The sequence below is a fragment of the Triplophysa dalaica genome, chromosome 11, assembly GCF_015846415.1.
Source record: "Triplophysa dalaica isolate WHDGS20190420 chromosome 11, ASM1584641v1, whole genome shotgun sequence".
In the NCBI taxonomy this organism is placed as follows: domain Eukaryota; kingdom Metazoa; phylum Chordata; class Actinopteri; order Cypriniformes; family Nemacheilidae; genus Triplophysa; species Triplophysa dalaica.
Genome location: NC_079552.1, coordinates 16,090,647 through 16,106,328, shown reverse-complemented (window position 1 = coordinate 16,106,328; position 15,682 = coordinate 16,090,647). Strand labels below are relative to the sequence as shown.

The 15,682-nt window shown below is 37.9% G+C and overlaps 1 protein-coding gene across 1 annotated transcript in view; it reads left to right on the top strand.

Annotated features, from left to right (window-relative positions):
• The first annotated feature begins 1,080 nt into the window (after positions 1-1,080).
• Positions 1,081-15,682, top strand: part of lzts2a (leucine zipper, putative tumor suppressor 2a) — a 55,512-nt gene continuing 40,910 nt past the window's right edge. Inside the window, exon 1 of the mRNA XM_056761322.1 lies at positions 1,081-1,281. The gene's annotated coding sequence lies outside the window, so the exon portion shown is untranslated. The remainder of the gene's footprint in view (positions 1,282-15,682) is intronic.

The window sequence follows — 15,682 nt, the reverse complement described above, 5'->3', positions numbered from 1 at the left end:
TTGTGATATATATTCGGATTACATCCTTTTCATCCTATAATGGTAAAGTGTTTTCACTTAAAACATAGTTAAAGCTATATTCATTAAATGCCCAGTGGAATGCTATATGGAATGTGATGCATTATTTGTTGTATTGACATAACTTTAACTAAAAGGAAGACAGGGTGAGATATACAGTATCTTATGATCCATCCCCTTTAAAAAAAAAAACCAATAGTGTTTCGGCACAGCCTGGTAAAGTTATATTTGACAGTGGTTGTATCCTAAATGACATACTTTACACTACGGCGTAGGGTACGCATAGGGTACGCGGCTCTGCGTAAACTACGCCGCAGGTTACGGCGTAGGTCCTACACCATCTATAACTTTCGCTTAACCTGCGCTTACGTTATCACATATTACTGCGTTCATGAAACTTCAGATTTGGAATATTTACAACCACAAACCTGGAAGTAACACCTGACTTGTGAATCAAAAGTAAAGTATCAATTAGCATTAAAACATTACAAGTATTTATTACATAAGAAGAGCGCCATTCTAGAGATTATTTCCGGGTTGAGATGAGAAATATCCTACATCTGAGGTGTCTTGAACGCAGCATAAATTAGAAAATTAGATGTAGTCAAGCCTACTTTATATCATTTACCATTAGTCAACTACTTTTAAAGGAATAGGGTCATCCTTCATTCACCCTCAAGTCGTGGTTAAAAACAAAAGATCACTTGAGAAATTCCTCATTTGTATGAATATGGACTGTTCTTCAGAATAAATTCTTTTGTGCATAACTTCAAAACAATTTGTCATTTCCTATTGCAGTTAAAACTTGTGCCTATCTAACACGTCATGCTGTTTTGATTTGACATACGCCCTAAACTACATTAAGGGACCCAGTTATGTTGCTTCATGAACTTGAACCTGTCGTCCGTCGTGAGCCCCCTCAGCACGCTCACTCTCTCATAGCCTTGTCGCTCCAGATCAGCGGTCGGTCCTCGAATGAGCGGCGCTGCTGCCAGCGGCGGTCCGATGATGGGGGCAGGGTCCGAGTCCTGCGCGCGCGCAGCGGGGTTCACGGCAGTTTGACTACAGTCCCTTCCAGGGGGATGGACGTGCAGTAGCTTCACGTTTGTCGTCTCTTTCAGCGAATGGAGTTGGTGTTATACGTACTTTAGAGAGGAGTAAAGCGACTACCAGTCAGATTTTCTTGAACTTCAACACTGGGAGATTTCACATTAAGCGTAATTGTGGAGTTTATACTAGAAAGCGATCTTCACGCGCTCAATGGTAAGTAATCTGCTTTGAAAACTTTAGTGCAAGTTTTTGCCCACCGCTGCTTCACAGTTTGATGACAATTTTGAGATGAACTGAATGATGTACGTCAATAAAATGAGTTTAAAAAGTGATTTTAGATAGCTGCAGTTTTGTTGATATTTGTCTCACCTTTTAATATTTTTTTATTAGTTCTGATTTGTTGTGTTGCTTTATTCTCTTTCATATTTAAGTATTAATGTTCATTTTCTTTTTTGAAAGTGTATTGAAAACTTTAATAATTATATAATTATGTTGAATGTCTAGGCAGGAATAAATTCATCCTAGCAGAAGTAATTCTGGCATCTCAGTCACATGTTTAATAACAGCATATGGCAGTGTCGATTAACACTAAACACAAACGCATTATGTGAGTGGTCTTTTTTTCAGCTCTTTTCTTTGTGTATTTGCATTTTTTCACACATCCTCTCAGTAGGTTGATCAGATATCACAGTTGGCTACTGGTGTGTATGAAAATTATAAATCACATCCCTTATGTAATCTAAGCAGTAGAGACAATGCATTTCAAAAGGTTCATACTTTTTGTTTTTAAATCCCTTAATTCTCAGTGGTCATGCTTGTTAGTTTACTATTGACCATCTTACACAAAGCTAAACTGTTTAATCAGCTTTATTTAAAGATAGCACAACAAGTACTACTATGATGATTTCACTTTTTTACTGTAATGAAAATTGAGGTGGTCATAAGAAAATGATGTTTTCTTATTTCTATACTTTGATTTATGGATTGAAACGTGACCTGACGATAAGTGGGATTTACTTGCCCACTGTTTACTCAGTGTGTTAGTTTTTATTTCAAATTATATTTTAAACATCCTATGTTGCAGATCATTTAAACAAGTGTGTAAAGGCAAGGACGTCATATCCATTGATTTAAGTGTAACGATTTATGCTCTTTCACCAGACATGCTTTCACCTTGTTACCTCTATAAAAAGCTTATCTAACTCTGACCCACTTACTGTACCTGCCATGCTCAACACATACAGGCAAAGAGTTCTGTTTTTTCTAACAACAAAGAATGCAGAAGCTCTCGGAGATCTTGTTAACTGAAAAGACAAAGTCCCTTATCGCAGGACACAGCTCAAGGAAGCCGCTCGTGGTTCAACATTATCCCCGCTCCCCATATGTGCAAGATAAAAACTGGATGCGATTCGGCTTATAAAGACATTCTTCACACTGTCAGAGAAGCCTCTGTGGACTGACAGTGTTGTTATTAAACATATACCTTTGAATAGTCTGTGTCTCTCCAAGGCTTTTAAAATCACGTGAAAGGGGTAATACCGCCTTTATACTCCCATGTTCTTACAACTTTAACTGTATTTATGACATGAAATACACCACTGCCAATTTCTTCACACGGACACTGATTCCTTCCTCTGCACATGGTGTGTCATACCCAGCTGCTTTCAGGCATCTCACTGGCTGCTATAGGAGACATCATGTCTGGATAGAGAGGAAATTATTGAAATAATACCGATGGGATGGGTTAGTCTAAAGATGAACAAAAGATTCAATTGTATGCGAATCGCGAAGTCTAATTTATATAATGGATGCGAATCGGAAAGTCTAATTTATATAATGGGTAGGGGTAATTTTTTTTCCCAAGCAGTGCAAAACCTAACCGCGAGTTTGTCATTTGTTACTACTTTCAAATATGAGATATTGGAACATTTACTAAATTATCACCCACACCGGCACATAAACTTTCACCGTAATGCGTTGTTCGATTTATTCTGGATGATAATTGGGGATTCCTGTAGCTCAGTTGGTAGCACATAGCATTTGCAAAGCAGAGATCATTGGTTTGATCGCAGGACACACACAGCTTTATAAAATGTATACATCGAATGCACTAGATTAGCCAAAGCATCTGCCTTAGGCATAAATGTAATAGTAAACTTAGCATAATTTTTGATAAATGGTGTACAAGGGACCTTGTAAATAGTTCACACATTACTTATAGACGAACCCGAATTTTAGACCAGCTAGAACCTAATTGAAATCATTCTATCATATATGGAGAAATTAATTCAGTCTTTCATCATTTAATCACACCTATGTCATTCCAAATCTGTTTGACTTTCATGCAGAACACAAGATATTTAGAAGAATGTCGGTTACCAAACAACATTGGGGCCCCATTGACTTCCAATATGGAAACAAAAAACTCAGAAATGTAATTTTGCAGAAATGCTCTTTTTCTTTTGTTTTCCAAAATAATGTCATATACAGGTTTTGAACAACATGAGGTCCATTGAATGAATATTCTGTGTTATTGTGTGAATAAATAAATCATACAATTTCAATTTTTGTGTGAACTATCACTTTAATCTCTCTGCCAAATTCCCAGATTATGCTTATTCTTCTTATTCCCAGATGATGTGATATAATAATGTAGTTGGGTTTTGGTTTATTATTTCTGGATAATAGCAACAGAACACCCTCATGGGTCAAACTGAGTGGAGTCACTTACACGAACAAACTGTCAGTCTGTGTTTATAGTATGATGAGAGACGATTAGCAAATGTACAAGACGGGTGGTTGCACTACGAAGGGCCATATGTTAGTGTTAAGAAGCTGTTGGAGTGTGGGAATCAGAAGTGAGAGCTCAAAGGTCATATGACATACAGTTCATATAACTTTTACCAATTGCCCTCACAGGCGTACTAAATCAACCATGTGAAGGACTTTTCAGTTGAACATTCCAAATGTGATAGCAGGTTTAGTCTAGTGCTTTTAAATTGACACAACTGGAGTGTTCCTGTCAGATTGAATTTGCCATCTGCCATATAAATGAAGATAGAGTTTGTAATTTCAGAGGACGTTGGCTGGCTTTTGGCAGGAGTCGCTCTGTAACCTTGCTTGCAATTTTTTTGCACGTCGATACTCTATCATCCTGGAGGAACTGAATTTACGATGTTATCTCTGATACGCTCAGTGTGGGAAATATTCAGTGCTGGCTCGGGGAATACAGTAAATTCTTTTATATTGTTGCTGGAGTGATTCATGACATTACTGTGTATTCAATTTACAACGGCTGTGGTCTCTGTATTTTGAAAGAATAAGTTCTCCCATTGTGATAAATTGTCTAGATCTAGTGTGCCTGCATTTATGACTGCCCTTGGGTCTATTTATGGGTCTGTTGTTTGTGCATGGAAGAAGTCGATCCATGTCATCCATTAATATTCCTGAGATAAAATCAACATGTGCCGAGATGTTTTCCTGGTTAAGTCATTCTGTTTCTTGAAGGATTTACAAATTGAATGAGAAAAATGAGGGCAGATTGAATAAATCCATACCCGAGATGTCGGTGTATGTCAGTGTAGTGCTGACTGTTGAAAACTTGAGGTGGTGACAAATCCAAGCCTTTGCCCCTTAAAGATGTACAATAGGTCAGAAAAGTGATATTGACACATTGTGTTATTGTATATCTCATCCTGCTGTGCAGTGAGATTGCTATTTATCCAGTTCGTAGATATTTTTAGATACAGTATTTGTATTGTTTTTCCAGATCATCATCACAAAAATTAGACCCCTTCCCCCAAGGCGACAGTGGCAAGACCACAACAAATCTCGCTGAGATGTTTAAGTAGATGAAATGCTGCGTCTCATGCTTTGCCTGCCTTTCATTAGTCAGGAATCTGCCCTGTCAAAGGGCCCTAGAAATCCACACACCCCCAAGCAGAGAGCAAAACATTATGAAAACAAGTGTCCATTTTGTCTTGATTTATGATCTTTCGCCCTCGGGAGTTCCGAGCTGACGCAAGGCAGGGGTCCACAGCTCTTAACTGTTCTCAGTCCACAGCGTGTCGCACTGTGAGGTGAGTTATGATAGGAGACAAGCCTCGCTTTTCACCAAGACATGCTGTGATGCCCGCCTCTTTCTTCTATGCTGCTGGCTAGTCCGCAGCATCTCCCACTGAGTGCAAACAAGCAGATCGCGTGACGTACCGGAGCTGCAAGGTTTACGACTGTTATCCTCCTCTTCCATTTTGACCTCTGCTGATCTTAGTGTTGCTGCAAAGGGGACTTCAAGTTTGCAATTTGCTTTGTGGAAATGCACAGAGCGTCTGGTTTTTGGTGTTTAGGGCCTCTGGCACGATTATATTTAAGTGCTATGTCATCACCCTCAGTTGCACTCTCATGCATTGGGAGGCCAACACCCACTTCAAGTCAACAGATCTCTCCGAAGAACAATCCAACAGGGAAGGAATGAGAGTTAATACACATAATGGTCAATATCTTGGGTCGTATTCAACATGAGTCACAATCACAGTCATGTATTAGAGTCACGCTAGTCATGTTTACAGCATGAGTTGTAGTGCAGCTGGTTTATCTTGTTATTGCTGTATCTCTGATAAAATCAGAAACTAGAACATTAGTCAAAGTGATTTGATATGTACAGTATATCAAAGACATGACACCAAAATGACGCTGGTGTCCTACTGAAACCTCGTATCTCCATTTTTTAATGGAGTAATAAATCATTACTTGTCACCCTTTATGTCAAGGTTATCCAAATGTCTAACCAATAAAAAGTATTAAAGCGGCCATGCAACAGTGTTTTATGCATTCTGACTTCTTTACAATGTTAAACATGCTGTCTTCTCATGCTTAACATGGTCATCTTGTCAAAAAACGAGTTTGGCTTATTACGTAGTATTTCTGTGCTCGATACACTCCCCCAGGGATCGTACAGGTTTCGGACCATTTTTTTCGAACATATAAATCAGTTTCGTAACAATTTTTCTTAGTCCCTTATTGGACAATTCTCCCAGAAAAGCACACAGCACGCCCACGCGGCAGCATTGAGAGCAGTAGCATGCGCAGACGTCACTTTCACCTGTGTGCAGGAGAGCGAGAGCATACATTCGCGAAGTTCAGGTGTTTGTTAGTTCATTGCATTTGGGTGATGAATGTTATATAAACTGGATATAACGCTGGATTTGGAGATCTTTTGAAACTGATATATGGGGGCCTCCCAGGGCTAAAAGATGCCTGACATGAACCGCATGCGGTGAGTAAAAATGAATGTCTGTGTTTTGTTGGCAATGGGTTTGTACGTACTTTAGTTCATCCTACCCCCCCCCCAGACGTGCCATATGCTTAAGGCAATAATCGTAATTATCTTTATCTTCGTATAAGCTGTATCTATCTTTTATAAATGTGATCAAACTAAATACTCTTCGAAGATACGAAGTATGCAATACTACTTTATAGGTACTCAAGATTAATATGAGATTGGCAGTGTTATGGCCGCTTTAAAAAGTGATTGTCACTTTTGATAATACAATATTTAATCATTTGAAAAGTACAGTGCTTTTCCCATTTCCTGAAAAAAATCCAATCTGCACATACAATGTTTCAGGAAGACAACGACAGGTGTCAGTTTATTTAAGCAAAACATTAAATATGCAATTCATGAAATAGTTTCATGTTTCTCATAATGACTTAACATGAGCCACACAACGTTGTGTTAATGGCAAGAAAGGTTGTCTCACGTTGGGGTAACTTTGGATAAATGAATATGTATGATAATAACTTGGCACTGACAATGAATGAATGTCAATTCATTTTGATTTTTTTATGGGACAAAATGTCTAAAATGTCAAGAGGCACTCTTAGAAATGCTGGGTTGTGTCAGCCCATGGTTTGGTCAACTTGACCAACCCATTCATTCATGGATTATTTAAACCTGTGGGTGGGTTTGTCCATTTTTACACAACCCAGCATTTTTCATAACATATAGTATCATAAAAGTTTTAGAATAAAAAAGATGATACATGAAATAAAAACGTTTTATTTATGATACTTTTTTATTTTTAAAATGGACAAATTGTTTTTAAACATAAGTACACTAAAGTTTTTGCTCAAAAGTCAGTGTGGTGTGACCAATATGCTGGAAGCTATTCACAACATGGCATTGAGGGGGGGTGAGTTTTTCAAAAACAAATGTAAGTAACTATAGTTAAGAATAAACATTACATTTACAGAACTTTCATTTTCAACTACATGTATCTTACCCACAGAAATCCTCTTTGAAATGTCTTATTTGTCATTGACCTGTGTACATTGACCACAGTTCACCTAAAGTTCATAAGAATCTATGGGGACTGCATTTTAATTATAAAGCCGATGAAACCCTAGATTGTTGTCCCCTCTCTAGGCTCTTACCAGCTATGTAAATTAATCCAGAAATCAATCTTTAGTGGAATTTGTTGCCTAAATAATTGATGGATGTATGCGACCCTCTGGTTTAAAGATTACAGAATAATGCTTCTGTAACTTCGACACAGCAACCGATGGCTTAAATCCAGACCAGTCATGCTGAACCATGATGACGCTCACTCAGGCATGTTTAAAGAGACGTGCTGATTTAAATCCCTATTCGTACGGGGTTAGTATTACCTGGGGACCTCTGGTCACTTGTAATAATTGCAGATCGTCTGTGATCTTAATACTGTCTGAATCGTCCATGTCTGTAAAAATTCCACCACAAATTACCTATCATATTTTGACGAACACAGAGGTCCTTTGATAATATTAGTGTGAATCGGCATCTCTGTGATTTGGCGGGCTCACATATCAAGGTTTATCCACTGTTTGCCAATAATGGAGGGTGTTTTGAATATATCATTAAACACCGTACAACAATAGGCTAAAAATGTAGATTTTTTTCATCTCGATGCGGCGCCGACGCGGCTGAAAAACACATTGCGTCGCCTCCTATTTCCTGTCTACATTTAAAATAATGAAACAACATTTACCTGAACAGACCTGAAATACAGCTCCTTATAAATCTTGTTCTGTGACTCTTCTGCAGCGCCTCACTGGTGCTGATAAAGACACAGCGCCTACAATATGGCATAACGCGCAACTGCACTCAGTTAATATCACAGTTTGTTGAATCCACGCTGTTTTTTTAAGACGGCCAACATAATTTTGGCCAGAGACTGAGGCGGCACGAAAATTGAATGAGGCGGCCGCCTCCAATTTTCTATGCAGGAAAAACCCTGCAGACTCAATAGCCATCTGCACTAAAGAGACACGACTCTTTAAGTTGCAGATTTGTAAAATATTGTGAAACTAAAGCGTGTTCGGCGTAATCTTCAAGTGACCGTGACAAGGTCGATGCCCTCCTATACATTGATGCCATGTTGAGTAAGTCTTTGAAGCTCATGGAGGTAACAGTGAAATTAAAGCAAGTTCATGTGATGAGGTCAGAGGGTCAGGGTATGGTTCTTACAATACTGAGTGTGGTCCATTGTTGTCAACACAGTGAACAGGCACATACCCAAACAAGCCAGTTATTCAGCTTGGAATGTGTTGAGCAAGGAAGCAAGCTTTGTCAGAATAGAAATGTGTTTGAGAAACGAGCAAAACAGAATGCCAATTACGTACACATTTTATTCTGACATTCCATTGACTTGTGTATAGAAAGATATTTTCCCAAGACACCTTGAGTTACTCGCTCATAGGCCTTAAGTGCATTTAAATAGGATTCTGGATGTAAAGAACCAAACACTTTTATATTTAACTAAATAAACAGTAGAAGTAGACTATTATTTAGTTAAAAAAATAAATATAATATGGTGGGGAAATTATTATTATTATATTATTGATATTAAAGTTCCACTATATGTCCAATGTATAGTCCTCTCTTTCGAAGCACTATGGTGGCTGACACAGAACTTAGATGTTGTCACAGTTTCCCTTATTTGCCGAAGGAGACAATGTATTTTTCAAAACGCAAAGAGCAGTTTGTCCATTTAGGGCTACTGTAAAAACAACATGGTGAATTCCATCGGAGGAGACCCGCGGTGTATGTAGATAGAAATAGCTCTTTCTAAGGTAATAAAAAAATAACACTTATGGATGTTCATTTCGTTTAATTTCCCTATTCGAGAACCGACGCTCGTTATCCGAACATTAATGTTAGCTATAAGATTTTAATATTAAATTGGAATTAAACAAAAATAGCTTCATGCTGGGTCTGATGTCGAAGGCTGCGTCCTCCGGAGGTTATTATGACAAAAACGAAAACTCAACCTGGCTTTTGTTGAAACAAGTAACTTTGTACTAGCACCTATTGTATTATAGCTGTATGGCATATCGCTTATTCCTCCCTGAATTCTCTGTAAGTCGCTTTGGATAAAAGCGTCTGCTAAATTACTAAACGTAAATGTACATTACTTTTTCTTACTTCTTATTTCACATTTGTATTTTTACATCATGACTAAAAGAAGGCAGGGAAACCTACGAGTCACGCCGTTTTCTCCTCCTTCCAAAGCGCATGGGAGGCTGCCGATGCTAAGCATATGAGATAAGTTTATGTAAAGGGTGAATTGAATGCTAGCCCCAAAGCTTCATTTCGCTGCGGTGTAGACATGTCGGGAAGACGGAGAATGTCACAGCACGTTGTGAACGCGATTGTTGCACGTCTACATTTAAAACAACAAAAAACAACAAGGCTTCCAGTGACGCACTCCGTTTGGACGAGTAAAGCCTTGAAAAGTGTGGCCTCAACAATCAGATGAGTTACACTAGTCCAGTCTCTTCAAGTGGTTTGCGTGATCGAATTTAAATCTGTCTCAAAAATGTTTTGGAGGGCATTTACACCTGGTCGCATGCTTTTGCATGCTCCGTGAGTTTACAAATGTAGGCTATAGCATACTATTCTTTCACCATACAGAAAACTAAAAAACATGTATGATTTAATAGTTATTTAAAAACGTATTATAAAATTATTATTATAATTAAAAGTTATTAATATTATTTACCTTCAAAAAATAAACATAACTTTTAAATAATTTAACTGAATTATTTTATTTTAAGTTACTTTTGAAAGAAAAAATATTTTGAAAAGTTATACAGATAGGTTGAATTTGAAGATTGCTTTTTGTGCAGTAACAAAATGAGTGATTTTAAGATTTAATGCTGTCTTGTGCTGGTTTTACAGATCTAATCTAAAGAAGTGCTTATCGTTCATTATCATCAGAATACACAGCTCTGAATGCTTTAAAAAAAAACCTTGTTAATTCAGGACTTTGGGGTCAAAGGTGTCCAATTTCCTGCAATAAATGTGCTTGACCATTTAAGTTCCACATAGACCATAAACCTAAATGAACCTTCAAAGCTTCACTATATAAAGAACTGAAGTGTGTTTGTGACTGAGTGTGTGCGTGTGAAATGTAGTGCTTAGTTTAATTGTGGGAAATGGGGTTGCTGTGAACTCCATGTGGACAAAGTTTAGTAAATGACTTTGCCAGATAGCCTGTGGTGCTGTTCCCCCTTTACTTTCCTCTTTAGCCCACATCGTCAGCTGACTCTCTTTCTTCTGTGGTCCTAAATGGAAAAGCGTGGGTGTACATAAATTGCCTCTATGAATCTTTCCTCTCTGCAGATTATTCTCATTTTACCACAAAAAATGAAGGAAATGGTTGTGTTTTCTTCATGCTCTGTGATGTCCATCTCTCACTCTGCCTTGCCACTGGAGCCAGAAGATGAGGAAAAGATGTTCTGGCTGCTGCTGATTTTGCAGCTTCCCCTGCGAGCTCTGGGCCGGTCCAAGCACCACAGTAATTTTATTAGCTCTCTCCTCAACAACACAAACACTAAACCTTTTCTCACAATACATTACTCAGATGTCACGTTGACCACCTGGTCTAGCAACCTCCCTGACATTTCTGCTAGACTCTGTTTAGTTTTCTCTGAAACACAGCATTTAGGCTGAAAGAGAAACTGTGGCCCAGTCACATTTTGGCTAAAGTGCCTTTGATTTAAATGTGTGGTTGATCGAGTCTCGCTTCTTATTTGGCCCCTGTCTGTGTTTTAGATTTTAGTTTGGGGACAGCCTTTGATTGAAGGTGGTGATTTGTTTTGTTGTGTTTGGGTGCGTAGGTGGGTGAGTCGGGGATCAAATGTCCCCATAATGATAGTAAACCTGAAATTATATACATTATGGAGGCCTTATAAACATACTAAATAGGTAAAAATAAAATCTTAAAAGTCCTAAAGGATTTATTTTTTGTTAACTCTGGGCCATTTTTTGGATTTCCGCCTGAATTGCGCATTGTTATATCTCAGCCTCTGATTCGCCTATTTAGACAAATGACTGGTCTATGTAAAGGTCAGAGTCTGAGCTTCTGTTTAATATGTAATATGGATGTTCCGATTTTACAGAATTTTTAACTATCCAAGCTCTTATGTAACGTTGCTGACGCAATTTATCTACAAACACCTACATGGAATTCATCATGTTGTTTCTAGAGAAGCCCTAAATTGACAAACTGCTCTACAGAACAGGTTTTGTAAATGCGTTATCTCCTTCGGCAAAGAAACGATAATGTGAAGACATCCCCCGTACGACATATCAGCCACTGTAGTGCTTAGAAAGGGATGGGTGGAGTTATCCGCTGGTTGCAATTCGCAACGCCACCCCTAGATGTCGCTACATTTCACCCACTGGACCTTTAAGAGAATAGTGGAGTTCACACCACAATGGTAAAGGGAACCAGTCAGCTATTGAATGAAAGACGTTTGGCGCTGAAAATGTAAAGCAACAGTATCTACATACATTTTTGTGATTGTTACACAGCAGCACACAAGCTTGAAATTTCCATAACATTGACATTATAGTGTGTTTGTGTGTATGCTAACTTAGTTAAAGTTATCGTTATAGTATGAACGACCCTTAAGAGAACATTAAATATCAGTTAGATACAGGCTAAAGCAATGACAGAGTTCAATAATGTATCACATAGAGTATACAGTATTTATATTACACATTTCATGGGACTGAAAACAGCAATGAATTGTTGTGGTTCACATCGAAAGCAATGTTTTAACCAAAATAGAAAGCACAGATGGATAACACTTCATCTATATTTCTAGACTTTTTCCGCACCAGAAGTTGGCTCATACGTTTGATCAAAGTCAGTGCAACTCTTGCTCATCCACATCTTAATAGAAAGCAAACAAAAACCAACAGAAGTGATTGTTCAAGCCTATTTGACTAGTTGACAGTTTAAACAGCTGCCAGTCGCTCTCAAACCACAGTCACAGTAGTATTTCTCTTCTTTGTCAAAGATCAAAGCAGTTGTACAGTAAGTCCTGTATATGAAAATGTTAAATCGTATGAACCTTTCTGAGTACAACTGTGTAAGGATGGGCCAGATTTACTTTAGCACAATATCAAGTAAACAAAGCCAAGCCTAGCATCTCTCTGTATGGCATGTATGGCTGCCAGTTTACTGAAGTTGTGTGGCAGTATTGATTTGTGTAAGCTTGACTGATTTTGCCCGTGTTTGTACAATCCTGAGCACTGGCTGACTCAAAACTTTAAATGAGAAAATATACCTTCCTCAAAAGGTTCCTGGAACATTGCATTCCTGGTACATTAGGAAAAACATTTCAAGAGTAAAAATCATAAAAGATGAGTTCTACGAAAACCTAACCTGCAGATTTGTTGTCATATAGGTGTTAACACGTCACATACAACGAACATTTTGTATGTCATTTTCAAACATTATAAAGAACATTCAGTCATTTCCGTTTGACAGAAGCAGTCCCGCCTCTTTTAATAGTGAAGCAACGGCTCCTGTTTTTCAGCTGCATAGCAAAAAGGATTAGAGGCATTTATGTAACTCACCCCAGAGTCACTCGTCAGTGATGCCCGTCTGGAGCAGAATTTTTAAATAATGTTTTTTTTGGGCCACTTATGCATAATTTGCATGGCCTCTTTTGCTTATTAATGCATCTGCCTTCTTTTCATGTTTAGGAACAGGGATGATGCTGGAAACAGAGGTTGGGGTATTTATAGAGTGTTCTGTCTCAATGAAGCATTGCTTTCTGTCAGACTCCATCAGATCTCCATAGTAGCTCACATGCATACACACAAAAAGCAAAACACATACCTTTGATCCCCACACAAATACTCTTTCATCAGAGAGTAAACTAAAAGCAAATTGTCATATTCTTTTCAAACCAAATAACCACCCAACTACAATAACATATTTTGATCATTATTTGTGATGCTGAGGGATTTTGTATCGGAAACAAAAACAACAGCTACAAAGATAAAAAAAAAATATATTTTCAAGAATATATCCAGTAAAGTTTAGAAATAACACGCAAGAATATATTGTTAATTTAATTAAATATAATAGAATAAATATTTTGAAATAAATATATTGCATTTGTGTATTATGTTCCAATTAATTTTTGCAGTATTTTGCATGCCACACCATGTTTTTATCACAACAAGCTGTAAATGTATTTATTCATAACTTTTATTTCATCTTAAAACTCCTAGTATCAGGTATTTCCTGTTAGCTTTAGTATGCACTCATGCTCATGCACACCTGCATGCTCCCTTATTTATGTAATACAAAGAGCTGTCTTGTTTTATAAACCGTGGATGATCACTAGAAACAAACAATCTTTATTACCGTTGTATTCCTTCATTCTTGATACTAAAACACAGTTGTTGAATAAACAAATGTTTGACCTGCAACCCTGCATGTTGTGAACCTATGTCCCAGACGAACAAAGAAAGGACTGTTTCCACAGATTCTTTTTGCTTCATTTATGTTTCCTCTCTCATTCTGTTCCTCTCTCAAAACTCAGTGTGGTGCTTTGGAGTTTTTTTAAACCAGTTTGGAGCTTAACAGATGTGTAAATTATTATGAAAATGTCTACTTTTGTAAAATTCATTCATTAAATTTTGGATGAGCCTTTCTTTTCTGAGGGGTTCATCTAGGTTTAACTAGGAGTTCGACACCAGCCCATGCTCAGATGTTTCATTTTTAGGTCCATCTCTTCCATATGCATCTGTTTCTCATGGTTTTGCTTATCCATAATCTGGTGATTTATAAGCATTGTTTTTTTCTGTGAGATCTTTTCATGTGTAAGTCCTAAAGCCATTGCAAGGTCTTTGACCATATCAGATGGTTGCACATTGGTTGATGTTTGTGCACATGTCGAGTCCTGTGCTTGACAACAAGCAGTCTCATCATAGCTTTGATCCACGAGAGCTCCACATCTATTCTGGGAATTATGGGTTGCGGGAGACAAAAAACTGACACAAATGTTTCTTACATTCAGCTGTAACACGTATCCTGTATCTCTGAAGTTTTAGCTCTTATTGCTTAGTCTTCAGTGGTTCCCCTACATTCTTCTGCAGACACATTTTTTGAGTATTGTTCTTTAATGGTTATTGGAGCACTCTGTTTTAGCCTTTGGCCCTCAAGAGCCTCGCTCTATCAAACATGCACATATAGAAGCACACACATTTTCCTGTAGGGCATTCAGGCAGATGCCTTTATTGGCCTTGTTTGTTTAATGCCTTTGGGCCAGATGAGATGAGGAAAGAAAAGAGAGGGATAGACGGGGCAAACGCTGGCTCACCCTGCCACTCAAACACAGGAAACCGTGGAGGCCAGGCTGGAAACAGCTGAACGAGTCATTTGAAAACTGGAACTGAGCGAGCATTCCTAGGCCGTCTGGCTTTCCAAACATCTGGTCTCATGTGGGTATGCTTAGTGTCACCCTCTGTGCCATCATAACACCAGGAAGTGTTGCCAGCTCTTTTATGTGGTGGTTTTCCATAACCAGGCAATAAATGTTTGAGTGTAGTTGTTCAGGAACAGATGACATAAGTGGTAAGCATTGCGGTCTTTCATAAGGTGTTTTTATTGAACCAAAATGATCCGTTTAAAAAAAGCTTTGTTTGCAATGCTGTCTCTGTGGAGATTATTGCCACAATATTTTTCATCTTTCAATAATAGACCTTTTTTCAACATTGCTCTTTTAACACTGGTGGGTGTTGATAAATAATGATAATTACTGTAGTTTTCATTTTAGTTTTGTTCTAAATGTTCAGATTCAGATGGTTAAGAAGTTTAGATTCCAATGATTTTCTTCAACGTTCCATCACTGTAAATACTAAATAGGAATTATTTAGGACAACCACAGGATCATATTTGTGACCCTGGACAACAAACCCATTCTTAAGTAGCGCAGGAACATTTTTAGTAATCGCCAAAAATACATTGTAGGGATAAAAATTACAGATTTTTAAATTAAAAAAAATTGACCCTTAAAACTGATTTTGTCGTCCAGGGTCACATTTAAGGATGAGGTTACGCTTTATATATTACTTTAACAGTTTGTTGGATGAAGCTTATATTTCCCATCCTTATGGAGAAAAATTTCTGTAATGTACTGTAATCTTGTTTCAGTTCTGGCTGCCGCACGATTCCACTGTCTGCAAGGAGAATGTCATGTGTAGACATATTTGAGGGGCCAATGAATGCTGTAAATCTACTCAGATGCATATGAAGTGATTACTGGCTGG